The sequence below is a fragment of the Lissotriton vulgaris genome, chromosome 5 (genome assembly GCF_964263255.1).
Source record: "Lissotriton vulgaris chromosome 5, aLisVul1.2, whole genome shotgun sequence".
Lineage (NCBI taxonomy): Eukaryota > Metazoa > Chordata > Amphibia > Caudata > Salamandridae > Lissotriton > Lissotriton vulgaris.
This window is the reverse complement of record NC_141693.1, coordinates 639,720,509-639,738,303: the sequence shown is the minus strand read 5'-3', so window position 1 is coordinate 639,738,303 and position 17,795 is coordinate 639,720,509. Positions and strand designations below refer to the sequence as shown.

The following is a 17,795-nucleotide window of genomic DNA, read 5'->3' as shown; positions in this document are numbered from 1 at the left end:
CAGGGCAGATATTTCACCTTATTAGTACCAGTTTAACACCCAAAACCAGCAAAACAAATTAAAGTTGACCAGTCAACCTTTCAAAGGACTTTCCACTGCGTGGGGACGTGTTACCACATTTTAACTAACTTTTGATCCATTTCAGCTACAAACAAAATGTTCTTTTTGTGTTAACATCTGCAGAATATGCAGCAGATAATGTATTATGTAGCAAATGCAGCGAATCCATAATCATTTGGAAGACGCAGTAGCCACAGAATCACATTATTAGATTGTCTTTGGTTATATGTTTGCCTGTAATTTAATTCTTTCAGTCTTTCAGAGTAATCCACTACACCCAACATTCTACATCAACCCCTAAACTCATTTTCAGTGCATTGATGTAGCAGGCTCAAACATCCTTGCAAAAAGAGCTTTCAGGATATTCACAGTCAAGTACTTTGTTAAACAAGATTACATTATGGGAGAAAAATTGTAAACATTGTTATTTGTAATATAAATACATGAACAATGGGCCACTAAGCTAGGGCTAGCCAATGACATCTGTTGTAATCTGAATGTCACAAGTTGGAAACACAGCAAAGCCAACCCAGACTTCCACCTTTCTGAAGTATCTAAATGGAGAACCATTAAGGTAAGTTAATTGTGTGCCGGTACTAAATTCATGGGCAAAAATGTTTATAAAAATCATCACTACAGCCAGTAAATCAACCAGTTAAGCAACCCTCATCCAATAATTCACTCTGGTATCTCTCCAGGGCAATCAGATCTGACAATTTTTGTATATTTTTCCATGATCACTCTTCTTTGTCTCTCCAAACTGGAAGCCGATCACAGCATCACTCACAACCTATGTCTCTCCAGGTTAATAACAACAACTATCTGTTTGAGATCCTCTTGGGTTTAGAAATATTGAGCTAACCCTCTTTGATTGTTTCTCATGTGTGGTATTAGTGTTTGCCTTATTACAGCATGCTTAAACTACGCTTTCAGGTTCTTTTATGAGTTCTTTTAATTTACTCATACTGTCGTGGCAATTAGATTTAGATTTTATAACTAAACATTCCACGTTGCATCCTTCATAGAGTGATTGAGGGAGCAATTGTCTTGTACATTCATCAGGGCTGCTTCCAATACATCCTCTGCATCAAACTCCTTAGGGATATCTCCAACTGGATCAGAAATTTTAAATAAAGGAGTCGTTAACTGTCCTTTGTCCTAATAATGACTCAGTGGGGGTCCCGAGATTCCAGTAATGATTTAGTGGGGATACCCAGAAGTCAAAAGTTTAAGAACCACTGCACTATGCCAATACCAGTATCCCTGATCAGGGCTACGCGCCCCTTTCTTTTTCGGATGAGGCTCTTTACACTGCTGTTTTCAAGCACTCAAACTGTATTGTTTTAGATGACTTCCATCTATCTATGAATACACCCATTGATAATTCAGGTATGCACTGGTAGAGACCTGTATGGTGTTCACCTTACAACTATTTGTCACTTCTGTTACTCAACAAGTGGGTCACACACTTGACCTATTTTTTCTCACTTGCTTCTTATTTTTAATTAACCCATAGTGTTCTCCTGGTCTCATAACAATATGATCCAATTCAGCTGGGACAGGGGCAGTCGCAACTCGCATGACCCAGGGGTTGGGGGTTCGCACGGGGGTTCGTGCGGGGGTTCACACGGAGGGATTTAAAAAATAAATAATAAAACTTACCTTACCAGGTCCTGCGCTGATCCACTCCTGGCCGGGTTGCACTCCCTCATTTTCCTGCTGCTTTCCTGCTCTCCTGCCTCTGGCAGGAACAGGAAGCAGGCATCCTACCTCCCCTCCCCTAAGCCAATCACAATGCTGCAATGGCAGCGTTCTGATTGGTGCGGAGGACGCTGTAGGGAGGCCATTTTCTCTATGTAGGCTGCTTGCAGCCTACATAGAGAAAATGCAGAGTGCACATGACTGGTTTGGTCGGTCTCAGAGGGAGAAGCGCGAACCATAAAATGGAATTTTATACCATGTGTCGCAGCGCGAGAAAGCGGTGGGGCAACGCTCCTATGCCCTATTGGAGGAGCCTCCCCTGGACAGGGGCTATATTGGGTATGAAATAACCAGAGGGGGGCAAGCCTGGAATAAAATGGGTCCCATGGAGCTCACTAAGCTATTTACAGCATCACAGTCAACTCTTTTGGGTGATATATTCCCTCACCTCAAGTTTGTAAATTTCTGGCTGCATGAGGGTGTGGATATCCTGGCCCCCAGTAAAACAAAACACCAAGCACAGAGGCCCCTCAGCCCCATGATTTTCGGCAGAACTGCTGGTCTCATAGAAAGGCTGTAAACAATTGACGCGTAAATGGTGGTTGGTGGAATGATAAGGATGGTAAAGAGTCTTATGGAATGGCTCCAAAGCTTTACCACAAGGCCAAAGTGCCCACTATGTACATTGCATTTCTGAGGATGATAACATCGCTGATGAAATGTTCAAAATCACTAAACCCTAGCTGAATCCTAATTTCTGTTTCCCAGGAAGTCCAGCCTCTCCTAAACTATAAAAAAAGAAGTTATGCATGTTGTTTAAGAGAATATTTTTGAGTATTGAAGCTGGCTTTCTGCAGCCTGCAGTTACTCAAGAAATGTTGACGATTTGAGGACTTCAAAACGTAGGTGCTCTTTGAATAAGTTTGCCCCCATTTCTATTGAGCAACCAGGCAGGCCTTGGTGTAGTACAAATCTGGATATCCTGGTAACCCTAATCACCCTTCCTTACATGCTAACTCCTCAGAGGCCACAGCACCTATTCTTCAGCAGCTTTTCAGCAACTCACTGGAGTCAGCAATGGTATTCAGTCTTTGAAAAATGTCTACAATTGTTCATTTAATGAAGAAAACCTTCGTCCAATCCTTCGCTCACGTTTAATTTTCACCCTATTTGCTTTCTCTGCTCTGCCTCCTAAATGCTGGAGAGGCTTGTAAATATCCAGCTGCCTACCTGGAAGACAGGAAAATCCTACCCTAACCTCAGTCTAGTTTCTGTCCAGAACATACTACAAATGCAAAAAGAACAATTGATAGACAGAATGCAGAACAATGTCATTTTTTTGGGTTGACAAATGCAAAAAGAACAATTGATGGACAGAATGCAGAACATAGTACACACATAGCTATTCTAGAGGTACCGAGGTGATTAAGATCACTCAGGATGAAGATAAGAATGCTACCATAACCCTGTTGGATCCATCAGGTGAGCTCAATCCCGCTGTTCATTCTAAGATAAGTGTTGAAGAGACACCCTTAAGCTGGATTAAACCATTTCTGGAAGGCAGAGAGCAAGAAATCTGGATTGCCCCTTATTCTTCGACCAGCAAACATCAAGCTTCGGGGGTGCTGCTGGGATTCTCTTTGATCCATAACCCCTTCGATGCTCATGACGAGCTCAGCTGGTCATGAGGCACGGTTGAGCTGTGCTGATGACGAGCTGAGCTCGTCATGAACAATGGGGAATCTGCAAGTACAGCACCAGGGGGAAAAACCTCTAGCAGCCAAGGTGTTAAAATGATGTTTGTGGGCCCCCTTAGCTAAATAAAAAGAATTATGGGGCTTAAACTGTTTCATATACTGATGATATGCAGTCAATCCTCACGTTTGACTCTTTATCTACAGATGCATCTGCAACTTTTAAATACTGTCTGAACATAACATAACATGTATTTGAAAAGCGCACATTCACCCGTAGGTATCTTGGTGCAGAATACCAGATGTTTACTGTTACCCAACACAATGGTACTCATTTTATCTACCTCAGATGGGTGAAAGACTGAGTGGACCTTTCAAGATTTGAACCTGAGACCATGAGCTCAAACACAGGCCCCTGCAGTGGACACATTAGTCCTCTTAGACACCCAACCTGGCTATATGCTCTGCATTGGTTGCAATCTTCAATACGAAGCACAGAAAATTAAGGTTAATCTCTTTGGTCCTGCAAGAGATCATTGGCTTAAAAACTGCTAGTATAATGACCTTCCTCCTTCTCAAGCTCCTACAACAATAGCCAAAATTTGGGTCATAAACTCGATGATAAACTTTCCTTCCAACCCCAGATTCTGTCTACAGTGGGGACCTGTTTTATTTTTCTACGCTCACTTAGAAAATTGCTTGATCTTCTTCTGTTTGCAATGCTTAAGACAATTGTTCACGTACTAATAATCGCAAAGTTAGATTATGTGAACATGTTATACCTCTGCCACCCAGGAAAGTTGATCAAACATTACAGCAGTATGTTATAACCTGGAATTACCCAATAGAGACACAACTTCTATACATCTTGACTCGCACTGGCTCCCTATCAAGAAAAGGATCTTTCTTAACCCTTTCGATGCTGATGACGAGCTGGGCTCGTCATGGTGCACAGTGGTCGTGTGCTGATGACGAGCCCAGCTCGTCATGAATAAAGGATAATTGCAATTTCCAGCACAGGCTGAAAATTGCCTTAGCAGCCAAGGTGTTAAGGCCCTTTCCACCACTCACTGAGCCTTTTACAAACGCAGTAACAAGTCCCTTATCAACACTGTAGGGCCATACCATCTGCCTAGAAATCTTGGGTCCAGGTCTGCCTTACTAGTTAGGGTTCCACCGGTTTGCTGGGCTAGACAGGGAAGCCAGTCCTTCTCTGTTTTAGAAAGCAGTGGATGTAATCTGTTCAGTTTGTCCCTTCGGTCTCATGATCTTTCATTTAGTAAACTTCTTGCAACCTACTTATTTCTATCATACTAGCAGCCACAATGCTGATTCCTGTGTGCTGGCCTAGTGCCTGGACACTCTGCAGAATAGCTGAACACTTTATAAATTATTCAATCATTAATGTATTCATTATGAGTGAGCCCATATGGCTTCAAAGACCCACCATGAACAATTCACTGTATATGCTGCCAAGTGGGGTAAGGAACTGCAACCTTTTTGTTGGTGATACATACTGTATAGTGAGAAAGAAAGGAACCATTTACATTTTTGCAGTATCCCTTAGGGAGGCCAACATTATGACCCCCCAGCAATCGCTTTAGTATCTGCATTGTATCTTGTTGACCTCATTTCCCTGCTTTGACTCCTGTCGCATAATATGTGACTGGGACCTTAACTTTGTGGACAAATAGAGAAATCTGTAACTAAATATAAGAGGGGCCATGCAATGACTTCTGGCCACACAGTGAAGTCTTTTACTGTCATACACCTACCCTTTCTATGAACACTTATAATATGTTGCACGGCCTGGTACCCCACACCGCCAAGTTAGGGCCCTTTTCAAAAATACGCTGATTTGCTGCAGGTTTCAGTTCCCCAACTTTTTTGCCAGGCAGGCTCTATTTTGCTGAATTTTTTTTGTCTGTTTTATCTTGAACTAAAATAAAAGGAACAATCCAGCTTGAAAATAAAAGCAGATAGGGGGTTCTAGCCTGGTCAATTCACCACCAAACCTTCTTGGGTTCCGGAGTAGCATGCTACTTGTGGAAAAGTGCTTCAACAACCTCATTAGGGGTAGCAAGAGCTATATAAATGTAAACCTTTCGTTATTCAATCCCTTCACGATCCTTCTCAATCCAAATAACAGACTAACAGGTCCACCAATCAAATACATGTCCTATTTCCCTAGGCTAATTCACCACTAATCCTTTTTTGGTTGCGGAGTAGTGTACTACTCGTCAAAAAAGCACTTTGACGTCGCGTCAGGAGTAGTAAGCGCTATATCAATGCAAATATTATACTGTACAATACAATTCTAGGAAGCTTGTTTACTCACACAACAGAGATGTACACTGTGCCCCTGGGAAGAGCAAACAAGGCCCATATCTTGACATAACCAATTTCACTCATGGGGTTTCCCTATTTTTTAGAAAAGAGTTCTAAATGGAGAGACTTGACAAAACCTTTACCGCTGGAAAGTGCTATGGATTGCATTCTGTACCATGGGTTATTACTCATTGATGCCATTAGAAAGGAGAAACAATCATATGGAACTTTTCCTTGGCTCTGTCTCATAGGGAGCAGCCCAGCATCAGCTTATAGAAGGAACACAAGCAACCCCAAACATATTTTAGCCTCAGTGGGAATCATCAGCGAAGCACAGTAAGAGTTGAATTGTGTTTTTCAGGCCTTAGAGGACATACAATAATTTCTATAAGCTTCATGTAAGGTAAGATTTAGAAGGCAGCCTAGGTCTTCTTCACATGAAAATTACATCCGAGTGACTCCTAATGGTAGCCTTCTTTTAGGTGTGCTGTTTGTGCCTAGAAGAGTGCTTAATTTAAGCCGGTGGTTTCCGGTACTCCCCATGGGCACTTAATTGTCAGCACTGGGGCTTGTGACAGTCGGCACATTGATCATTCCAATATTCCATCAAGGTCTACCACTTAGGAAGCTTTTTCTGTGAGTGAAGTTTTTTTCCAGGAATCTCTTTGCCTGTCTGTCTCCAGTGTTGCATATTCCTTTCCTTTGATAGGCACTCCAGAATGTTCCATTCCACCTCATTAGTCATTCCACATCTTTGTCAAAGGTTTAGTCATGCCATAAATGGAGAAAAATGCGAATGCCCCGCAAATACATTTGCATAAAGATGTAAGGTTACAAGCATTGCCGTGTAGGCTCCTTTTCAGAGTACGTATGAATCATTAATATTCGGAGAGCACATTTCTCTTGGGGAAAAACAACAAGAACGCAAAAGGTCACCGCATGAATGCATTATTGTGACAATGACTTCAGTGGAAAGAGCAAATGGCGCACATGCAGAACCCAGTCTTGTTTCTGATCGAGAATTGTGATGCTGTCCTTCAAGCATAATGGAAAAGGCAAATCTTTCGGCTTCCCCAGTTTTGTTGTGTAAAGGCAGCAGAATACTGTCTAACCGATATTAAGCACAACCATTATATGAAATAAATGTAGGATAATTGGACAACAAAGCTGCGAATCGGTGTTTGTAGCATAGCATATTCAAGTGTGCACAGAGGCGGGCTCTTTGCGAGGGTGGGGGAGCTTCACCCTCGCCACTGCGAGCCGCGCTAAAGCAATGTGAACAATAAAATGGCAATGAAATGATTTAATTGCCAGTTTATTTTTCTCAAAGCATGCCGCAGCCGTCAGCTTGCCCAGGAGCTGGGATGAGGAGGTGTATGTCCTTGGCTGCACGGAGGACTGCTGACGTGGCTGGCCTGGCACTGTAAAAGTGCCCAAGCCAGTTTGGCCGGATGCCGTTTGCAGGTCTCCACCCCGCTGTCTTAGACAGCGGGGTGGAGACCAATCACCAGGCTAAAGGGTCTAAAGGAGCAACTAGCCGGCCCGCTCCACCCAATCCAGGTGCTGCTCTCATGCAGCATGAAAGCAGGGTCTGGATTGGTTAGGGAAGTTTCCGCTTCCACTGTTGGGGCCATGGATGCAAAGACACAGGGGACGCAGCACAGGAAAGTGCATTTATTTTATTTTTAATGTCATTTAAATGTATGAGAGTGCTTTCATTTTGTATTTGTTCATGAATGTAAATGTGTTTTGTTATGCGGTAGGTACTTCACTCGCCGCACCGCTTTTATCTGTTACCAGCCGCTCCTGAGTTTGCAATCCTTAAACATATCAATGTTTGCTTTTTTTGCTGCACATGTTTCACTGTAATGCTCCTAAATACTAGAATCCTTATTATATAAAGTGATGAAGTCATCACAACTGTCTTAGGTAAAAACAAATAGTGTGCTGCAGGCAAAATTGTGTTGCATGTAGAAAAGAATTTGGCTAATTTGGTGCACTCGTTATTTAAGTGTGCTGATGCCCACTTGGATCCTTGGCAAAATAGTACAACAATATGATTTTTCAATGCTACAAGAATCCACCTCTTTGCATGTACACATGTCCCTCCTGAGCAGGTGTATACCTATGCATCTCACACCCAAACTCTGGTGAAGGAAACAAAGATGCATGGATTGGTGGTGCCCTTGGATTTACATCCGAAGGGAGATAGATGGTCTAACTTAAAACATGCACTTGTTAGGTGGTGTTTTATATAGCGCTCGGCTACTCCGGGGAGTGTCCTGGCGCTTTAAGACCTACAACAGAAACAAAAATGGGCATGCAAAAAAGGGAACATCGCCTACTGAATAAATAGCCAGGATTTCAGGTCCTTTCTGAAAGCCAACAGGTAAGAATTCCTGCGAAGAACAATTGGCAGGGTATTCCAGAGCTGAGGCGCCAGGCGCTTGAAAGACCGGCCCCCAATCCGTGCTCTTCCTATGGCTGGGGCCACAGCAAGAGACTGCGACGCTGACCTCAGAGATTTTTTGTTCATTATCCTGTCCAGCCAACCTGTTCTGTTTTTCCTATTGTTGAGATCCGGGCTGGTCAGATGTAGGATCCAATACCTTCACTGTTCCACAGCACACGACCTCAGAGATCTGGCAGGAAGATAGAGAGCCAGCCGTTTTTGAATGCATTTGGCCCCGGAGGCATGAAAGGCCTTGTGGGCCAGAGTAAGTGCCTTAAAAACTATCCGTTTAAGGATAGGCAGCCAATGTAGAGACTGCAAGAGGTCAGATGCTTTGGCTCAGCTATGTAGGCCAAAGATGGCCCGCGCAGCCGAGTTTTGGACCACCTGCAGCCGTTGAAGAAGGTACTCCGGCAGACCCAGGTACAGAACATTGGCATAGTCAAGCCGCGACCCAATGAGGGCCTGCACCGTGATTTTTCTATGCGCCAACGGGAGCAGAGGAAGAAACTTACGGAGGCATTTTAAGGAGGCCGAAACATATTCCTGCTAAGTCCAGAATCTGGGGCTTCAGTGTCAAGCCGTTATCGACTTTAACACCGAGGTTCTTGGCTATCGTGGTTGCGGCCGATGGAGGGAACATATCTACAGGCCACCAGTCCTGCCAGCTTAGATCAGACCGACAGCCGAAGAAGAGCACCTCAGATTTATCAGAGTTGCACATGAGGCTGTTTTGCTGGAACCATTTAAAATCAGCCCCAAAGGCACCGTCGGTTTCTCTCTCCATCAAACTCGGACCCCTTCCCACAAGTGAAGAGGAGCTGGGTATCGTCGGCATATGATACGATCTGGCGCCCATACGACTCCGCCAGTGTCGCCAGAGGGGTCATAAAGATGTTAAAAAGAGTCGCGCGCAAAACAGAGCCCTGAGGAACTCCGACCTCCAATGGCGCCACTACAGCGGAAAAAGGGGGGCCCAGACCGTTTGGCAGCGGCCCGCTAGAAAAGATCTAAACCAGCTGAGCACCGTCCCCCTCAGACCCACCTCACTGAGTCTGGTGAGGAGACCCTCATGGGGGACGGTGTCAAAGGCCGTCGACAGGCCGAGCATCACCAGCATGGCCTTGCCTCCTACATCCAGTACCTCCTTGATTGCCTCCATCACTTCCAATAGCGCCGTCTCGGTGCTCAAGTTGGTACGGAAGCCGGATTGCGTAGAATGCAACAGGTTGTGGGTTTCAAGGAAGTTGGAGGGGGATGTGTGAACATGTTTCTCCACAATTTTGGTCATGGCAGGCAGGAAGGAGATAGGCCTGTAGTTGGCATAGACCTCAGGATCCAGGCTTGGCTTTTTTAGTAAAGGAATAACCATTGCCTGCTTCCAGACTGAAGGGACCACTCCAGTGCTGAGAGAAAGGTTCAGCAAGGGATTGACAAGGGGATTTATTACCTCCGCCATTCTAGCCAAAAACATGGTTGGGCAGGGATCAAGAGAGGAACTGACTTTAATTTAGCTAAGAGCTTCAAAGATGTACCTACGGGTAAAGATGGAAATTCCGAGAAAGAGGGCTCAAAGCTAATTCCAGACCCTGCCAGGACACTAGCGCCAGGGACTGCCACTGCCCCAGCCAATACAAAAGAGTCCTGAATGGTCTTAATTTTGGTGGTAAAAAAATTAGCCAATGAGGTCACCCAAGGTTCAGAGTGCTCACGTAACGGCGTACTCATTTTAGGGGCAGTAAATTCCCTTACAACAGTAAATATCTCCTTGCTGAAATTGGTGGCTGCCTCAATTCTCTTAGAGAAATAGATTTTCTTTGCAAGCAGAATATCTTGATGGTAAGCTTTGATGGAGGCTCTGTACACCAGCTTGGCCGTGGCGTTGTACTGACGACGCCAGGCCCTCTCCGCGACCTTACACTGCCGCCGTGTCAGGGCCAGGGCTTCCGTGAACCATGGAGCAGAGGCAAGTTTGGCCGATTTTCGAGGGGCAATTTCAGGGGTAAGTTCGTCTAGCCTTTCAATAAGCCATGTCTCCATAGAAGCCAAATCCCTCTCTAAAGCCCCGGACAGCGGACAAGGGTGAAACAGAAAAGCCTGGGCCAGCTTTTCAGGGGTTACACGATGATATGCCCGTAAGGCCTGACAAGGACGTAAGAGAGTACTGCATGGTGGTTTATTAATGCATGGGATAAAGAATTTAATCAAATCGTGGTCCGACCACAGCACAGGAGATGGAAAGGACATATCTATTGGAAAGGTGGAGAACACCTGGTCCAGGGTATGACCTTTATTGTGAGTAGGCACAGTTAGGTAGGGCGAGAGGCCGAGGGCGGAAGTGATATCGCAGATTTTAATCGTATTCATATCCGCCCCCTCGTCCATGTGAATGTTAAAGTCCCCCAGTATGATACAGTGCTCTACCCTTAAGCACAGTGCCGATACCGCCACCTGCAACTCTTCATAAAAAGAGCCTGTGGGTCCTGGCGGTCTATAGATAAGTAACCCTGAGCAGGATTGGTGTGAAGATAACGATATAGAGAAAGCCAGGGATTCGCAACCTGAAATAACCTCAGTGGGGATAATAGAGCAAGTTGCAGACCTCTTCACCACGATTGCCACCCCCCCACCTCTGCCCTTAACCCTATCCTGCCTAAAAATGACATAATCTGGGAGGGATCGCCGTAGCAATGTCTGGGTTCGAGGCCTCCCCAAGCCATGTCTCAGTGAGAAACAAACATAAAGGCTCCTCGGTAATCAGGAGCTCATGGATGTCCAAAGCATGCCTGCTCAGCGATTTTGTATTAAGGAGCAGACACAAATGCTTAATAGGAGCCGCACTGATTGGAGAGACACAGGCGGGGGCATTGCCCGGAATCCAGCCACAGCCCGGACATCGTCTCTTACCCCTATGACGCCCCGGAAAAACCGTGCAGCAAGAGCTCACCCCTCTTCTCACCCCTTTTCTAAGAGCCAATAGCTCTACAGCTTCATCATGGTACCAACAGACGCCATAACAGGAGCTACCCCCGCCGCACCCGTCTGCCTCCGGGACGCTGACGGGCGCAGACGGGCTTTCCTTCGGCGCTACTTAGGCGAGTCCGCACTGCGCGTCCGCTGCGCGGAGAGATGACCCACAGGTTTTATGCCGTCTCAGCCGAGAGGCGACAGAGCGAAGTGCCACACTAGTCCGCCGACCAGCGTGCCAGGCTCACCCCCAAGATGGCCGCTCCCGCTCCCACCACACTCCTCCTACGAGTCCCAGAGACCCCAGCGGCACCTAATCGGCCGTGAGGATGGGAAACACCCGGTGTAAGCTCCTGCGCGGCGTCGCCAACAAAGTGGGGCAGAGAGGAGGACTGCTCAAGGCAGGGCGAGCAGAAAACAAAGGCAAAGGCAGATCAAGATGTTACCCGGCTTCCGCCTCAGATAACGAAAAAGGAAGTATGGTGTAAACAGAAACACAGTAAGTTTGACACAATAAAAGCACAGTGCAAAGGTATAGATACAGCGCTAGCAATCAGCGCGAGCAAGTATTAAAATTGAGGCAATTATTTTATGCTAATAGTCAGCAGCAATAGCGCCCACTCGCCTGCCCCAGCAACCGCCGTAGGCAAAGAGGGGGGGTCAAATGATCATTTCCCATTTCTAAGAGAGAGTACTCAGCCTTTTTTATGGGGAAGCAGACACAGCGTGGCAGGCCCTACATCGCAATGGAGGGCACATCATGAACACGAGCACTGTCCTTAAAAATGCTTGACTAGTAGTAGAAGTAGAAGTAGTCCTACTTCTATGTTTATTAAATGTCCAAGTTCTTTTTTTTTCATTTATAATCCGGTCATCCTACTGTAGAAGCCTCTGTTACTCTCCTGATGGTATTGCATTTTTACTGTTCAGCGGTCCGTTGGCTGTGGCTGAGCACAATTAAGAACTTGGACCAGTCTTCCACAATGGAACAACTGCTGCATTTTCACTTCAGTGCACGCCAAGTTAAAAGGGCAGCCTCGCAGATGTCTTGGCAAAAAGCACATCCTACAGGTCTCCATTTTGCTTTCAAGTCTCCTAAGCCAGCAGGGTGGTGGACAATCTCCCAGTAATATTGCCCATGTGAAAAACTGCATTTGTGCATTTCCTAACAAAGTTTGCCACTCACAGAGGTTGGATATGTAGTTTCACTTTCAGTGAGTCAGCAGCTATCGATGTCATTCTCTGGACAATTATTTTATATTTTCATATACTATAAAAGGGCAACAACAGCTTTACTGCACTCACTTTGTAATTGGTTTCCAACTTATATTTGGACACCTTTACCCTTGAACATCCATAAAGAATGAAAAAAGCAAAGATCATTTTCTTTATTAAAAACTGCACCTAACTATTGGGCATATTTAGAAGCCTCTAGTGCCACCAGAGAGTCACATTTTTTGACACTCCAGTGGAACTCTATCCAAGCCCATATTTACAAGGCCGTGCTAAGCCATTTTTCATGGTTTAATACAGCCTTGTAAATATGACTGTCCCTCTGCAATGCAGTTTTCTGCAGCAAAGAGGCATGCAATGGGTATTGCTGTCGGCGTTCTCAGCAACACCCATGGTTTTATGACAGTGGTCCACATTTACAAGGATCTGTAAATCTGAGGCAGCACCAAAAATGAATGCCTTTCAAACGGAGGTGTTAGTGTGGTGCAACATGGAGAAATACATTTATTTCTTTTAGTTTTTTGCTCTTTCTATGTGTGTGGAGCAAAACACTGTTAATGATTATTTTTGTGCAGGAACGTGCCCCTTCCTGCACAAACACAATTATCCCTGGTACACAGGCATCCATGCACCATGCTGCAAGGGTGGCTGCATTAGCCCTAGGCAGTTTCTTTTAGCACAGGGGTGAGCACAGGGAAGCACCATATTCTTGTTTATATGGTGCATCCCTGTGTTATAATCACAATGTGGAAAATCTGGAGGGGCGCATGTATTGCATCGCGTAATCCCTCGTCCGGGGCCTGAGAATCCAAATGCTGTTTGTGTGCCTTTTTAGGCACAGGAACAGTACGCAACCTCTCCTTTGAATTCTCAGGCCTGGGACGAGGGATTATGGAATGCGCCCCTACAGATTTTCTACGGCCGGTGATTTTGTTCGACCTTTTACCTGTGCAACCATCACATGATTATAACATTTATGGAACGCCACACCACTTCTTTGGACTGTATCGAGTGTATCTATTTGTGGACCTGATTGGGGGTTCTGTGTGTTGTATGTCAATTTGAATACATTGCTGATTTCTTCCGGTTGATGCTTTGAGCCGGAACTGCAGAATTAGGAAGCAGCCTACTTATTGTTCTTTGGCACCTCTGGGAAGGGGACCTGACTTTCAAACGCCCAGGAGTACCCCGTCCACTGCGGCCCAATTTCTGCTTGATCCACGCCTGAAATAAATAACTGTATCTTCATACTATCCTAAGGATCTGTGAACCTTGATCAGACCGATTGTTATGTATTTTGCCCTGTGGAAGCTCTCAGTTTGAGAGCGAAACTTGTTGGCTGATATCGTGTTCTGAATGGTTTTTAAAAGACGAAAAAAAAATTCTAATAAAGAAATGACTTTACTACATTACTTTGACTTTCTGGACTTTGTAAACTGTGCACCACCAACGTAATTCAAAAATTTGATAATGCTGTCTTCGGCTAGGAAACAGCTGCAAATCTCATTCTTCGACTCTTAGAAACATCTATTACAAGCCCAATTCACTGAGGGAAGATGGTTTGTAATAAATATCTTGGAAAAAGTCCTTTTGGAAACTTCCCTTTTCCATGCCTAAAGCTTCAGAGGGTCCATTTGCATGACCTCCAATTGTAACCTACAGCTGAATAGTCCCCTTGACGAGGTCTGATAACAGCTTCCAAAGAAGCACAAAGGGTTTGGTGTGTAGGTGTTTTGTTCATCTGGCAAGATGACCATCTGGGCTGTGCCAAGGAACTTGGATTAACTTCAAAGAGGCATACCCTGTCAGAGGATCACACCTGGCCAGGGCCATTCTTTGCTTCCCCAGTAAGGCAGGCACCAATCCAAGCAAAGAGAAGCTGCCCCAGAACTGGTTTGAGGTGACCACAGAGGAGGAGGTTGCCCATTTCCCTGGCCACACCTTTGATGTGCGCACACAGGCTCTGCACAAGGGGAGGAGGATTTTACCATCTTGTATTTGGGCAGAGAAGGACACTGTGGGCTTTTTTACAGAGTGGTATTGCAGGAAGAGTGGGAAGGGTTGCCCTGGGAACCGTTTTGCTGATTGTCAGAGAGGGGCCAGGAGACACCCCCACCCATAGGCTAGTGCCAGGTATAAATGTGATACTCCTGGGCACTTTCTTCAGAAGACTACTGAATCTGTGGAAGACTTAAGAAGACCTGCACTTGCGAGTGAGTCCTGCAAGGAGACCTCAAACACTGTACCTGCTCCCCTTCCTACCAAGGAAAATAAGTGGACTCCAAGGGTCCATTGGCTGACCTCCAGTTAAATGACAAGGACACAATGAGGTGCAAGAAGCCCCTTTTCCAGAAGAGCCAAGCTGACTCAGTCTCTGCTGGTGGCATCCGTTGGAAAGGTTCTTGAACCCAAGCTGTGCCAAAGTGTGCTTTTCCTAACATCCTGAAAAACCTGGAACTTCAATTTTGTTGTTGCGCCAAAGACATCCAGAGGACTGGGACAGGCTTGCCAAAGCAATCCAATGATGGTGCATTGCTGATAGACCTAAGATTGAGGTTGCTACTGCTTGGAGATTTTAGAGAGTTTTCCCCACTGAAGTTTTATTTAAAACTTTAAGAATTCCTATTCATGAATTTAAAAATTCAAATCTCCAGTTCCCTTTACTGGACTTTTATGGTACTGGAGTATATTTGTTTTGTGTTGTGTTTACGATTGTTTTGCCTTTCCGTAACTTCTAAATGCTTTCCTCACTTTCTTAAGTTAAGCTTGTCACCTCTGTGCCATAGCTACCATGGGTTGAGCTCAAGTTAAATTAATGAAAACTTTATTGAAATATTATTATTACTTGCGGTATACAACCATCCACCCCAATCAATAATCCACTTTCTCACATTGAGTATTTTAAATGCTGGCCATTCGCATTTGCTGTTTCCTGGGGGTTAACAGTTCAAATCTCTGCAAGGCCACCTCAACTTCTATCCTTTCAAGTTTAGTGAATATAAATGATTATTAGTGATTATGGTATTCATCAGGTTCTCTTTGAAATCATTCTGGTCTCTGTTTTGGCTACATCCCTTTGGCCAATTAGGCATCTCCGTGCCCAGATCTTAAAATTGCTTCTACATATCTATTAAGTTAAACACGATCTTGATTGTTGGACATTGAGTGGGGTACTGAAGGCAGAACTGAGGCTTATCTTGCAGACACAGTAAACCATCTGGTGCCACATTGCCTTGGTGGATGAGATCTTAATAAAAAAACAGCATTTTCATGCCATCAGAAATCAAATCGCATTACAGTTAGGAGAAGAAATTGCCAAAATGCCTGCCAAGATATGTTATGTGGTGAAGAGACAGGCACAGCATTTGTAAAATGAAATGAACATGTCAGCCAATTGATAAAAATGCCTTTTTATATGTTTATATATATGTATAATTTTAATCTTCTAGGTTTAGGGGTATAAGCAGGGTGTTTCATACCACCCAGTCTACAAAAGAGAGAAAGATATGCCTGAGCTTGACTCACACTTATTGCTAGCTGCCCCTTCTGGAGCCATGCCACAGGCGTAGGAAGGTAAGGTATTGACAGACATAATGGGTCTTGTCTCTTATTTCTTCTGATGAATATGAGGGTAATAAAAGACACATGAGTGCTTTGGAGGATTCCACATCAGTGGTGTAAGGCATTATGGCTGGGCCACTGCAGAATGTGATGATTGGTCCTTGAGTCTGTCATATCACACTGATATGGATTGTCCTTGGGCTGAATTTGAGCTTCAAGATGGGTTTGGGGGGTCCTGAAGGGTAGAGAGCCACCCCTTAGTCACAGTGTCTCCAGGGACCTATGTAACATCCCTGTTACACATGCATTCTTCTAATGGCAAGACATCTAACATGGGCTTCGATTGGAATTCCACAGAGCATATTATCAAGCCCATTATCGCCGCTTTATCGGTCGTTTTCGGCCGATAAAGCGGCGATAATTTTAGCGCACAGGCTTGATAATATGCCCCCTAGTGCTGCGGCATATGAAGTAGGTCGATGCGTCCTGTACTTAATCATTGTGCGCATTGATACGTTCACATCCACTTTAAATCTGCAGATTTACTTCTGAATTAAACAGGTGTATTCGTATGGAAGATGTGTAGAGCTGTCTTGTAAAGAACTACGTGATATGACAAGGAAAGTTTCAAACACCCTGCCACAGTTACTTGAACCCGTAATTTTCAGGTGCAGATGTGTGGAAAGTGTATTGCAATACCCACAACGTGAACACTGTCTGGTCGTTTATCATGTGCAATTTTGCTCATAATTTATATTATTCCATACATGCAAATAGAAATATTGCTTTATTTTTTGTATTTATTTAGTAACAGCCTCTGTCAATTAATGTAATTAATGTATGTAAAATATAGATTGTCCTTCAAAACCCTGATAAGCATGACTGGTAAGCATAGGAAAGGCTCGCCTGCATGTGTGTTACACAGCTAATCGAAAATACAATATATGTATCACAATCTCCAGATACCAGAAGCAGTAGCATGAATATCCACTCCGTTGCAGAGTTTGCTGCTTTCCATGCATTTTGTGAGACATGTTAACCCTATAGCCAGAGGCATATATTTTCCTTTCTCTCTGCATCAGCCTTTTACTGCAGAGCAAGCACTTTTCACTAGGCATATTCTCATTTAAAATCTATCTTATTTACTGCTTTTGGACAGCTTGCTCTCAGAGCTGCCATATTAGTTTAATGCTAGAGGTGAAAGGAGTCAAATTACATAGTGTTATTGCAAGGGCCTATGAGGGAGAAAACTCCAGCTTCCTATATGTTATTTTTAGTAAAGGAAAGTGAAAAAATGCAGCAGAGCAAATACGTTTTGTTTTTTTAAATAACCTGGGGTCATCCGAGAGAACAAGAAAAACACAACTGAATTATTCACTATAGAATACCCACTTAAAAATGGCAACTCACCACCGGTTTGTCTCCTGGAGATTAAAATATAAATGATTATATTATCAGTATTACAATAATAATAATAATAATGTTAGTTCCTGGTGAAATTTCTTTAACACCGGGATAATCTTGTATCATTTCGGTAATTCTGTTACCCTTCTTAAGTGAAATTCCCCAAATTATGCTATCATGCCCATGTTGCATAATTATGAACTATTTGCAGAAAGAACTAAGCAAGAGCAGATGGGAATAACTCAAGCAGCTGCTGTTCATGCTGCTTGTGTTTTTTGGATATTTTTTATTTGCAAAGTGTACCCAAAATGAAATGCTAAATGCTGGTTTCACATTTCGGATAATTTTCCATACATTTTTCGAAATTTAGTGAAATTATGCAAATGCAAATACTA

The 17,795-nt window shown here is 44.2% G+C and overlaps 1 protein-coding gene across 1 annotated transcript in view; it reads left to right on the top strand.

Annotated features, from left to right (window-relative positions):
* NRG3 (neuregulin 3) overlaps positions 1-17,795 on the top strand; it is a 1,735,002-nt gene that overhangs the window by 133,060 nt on the left and 1,584,147 nt on the right. The gene's annotated exons all lie outside the window — the stretch shown is intronic.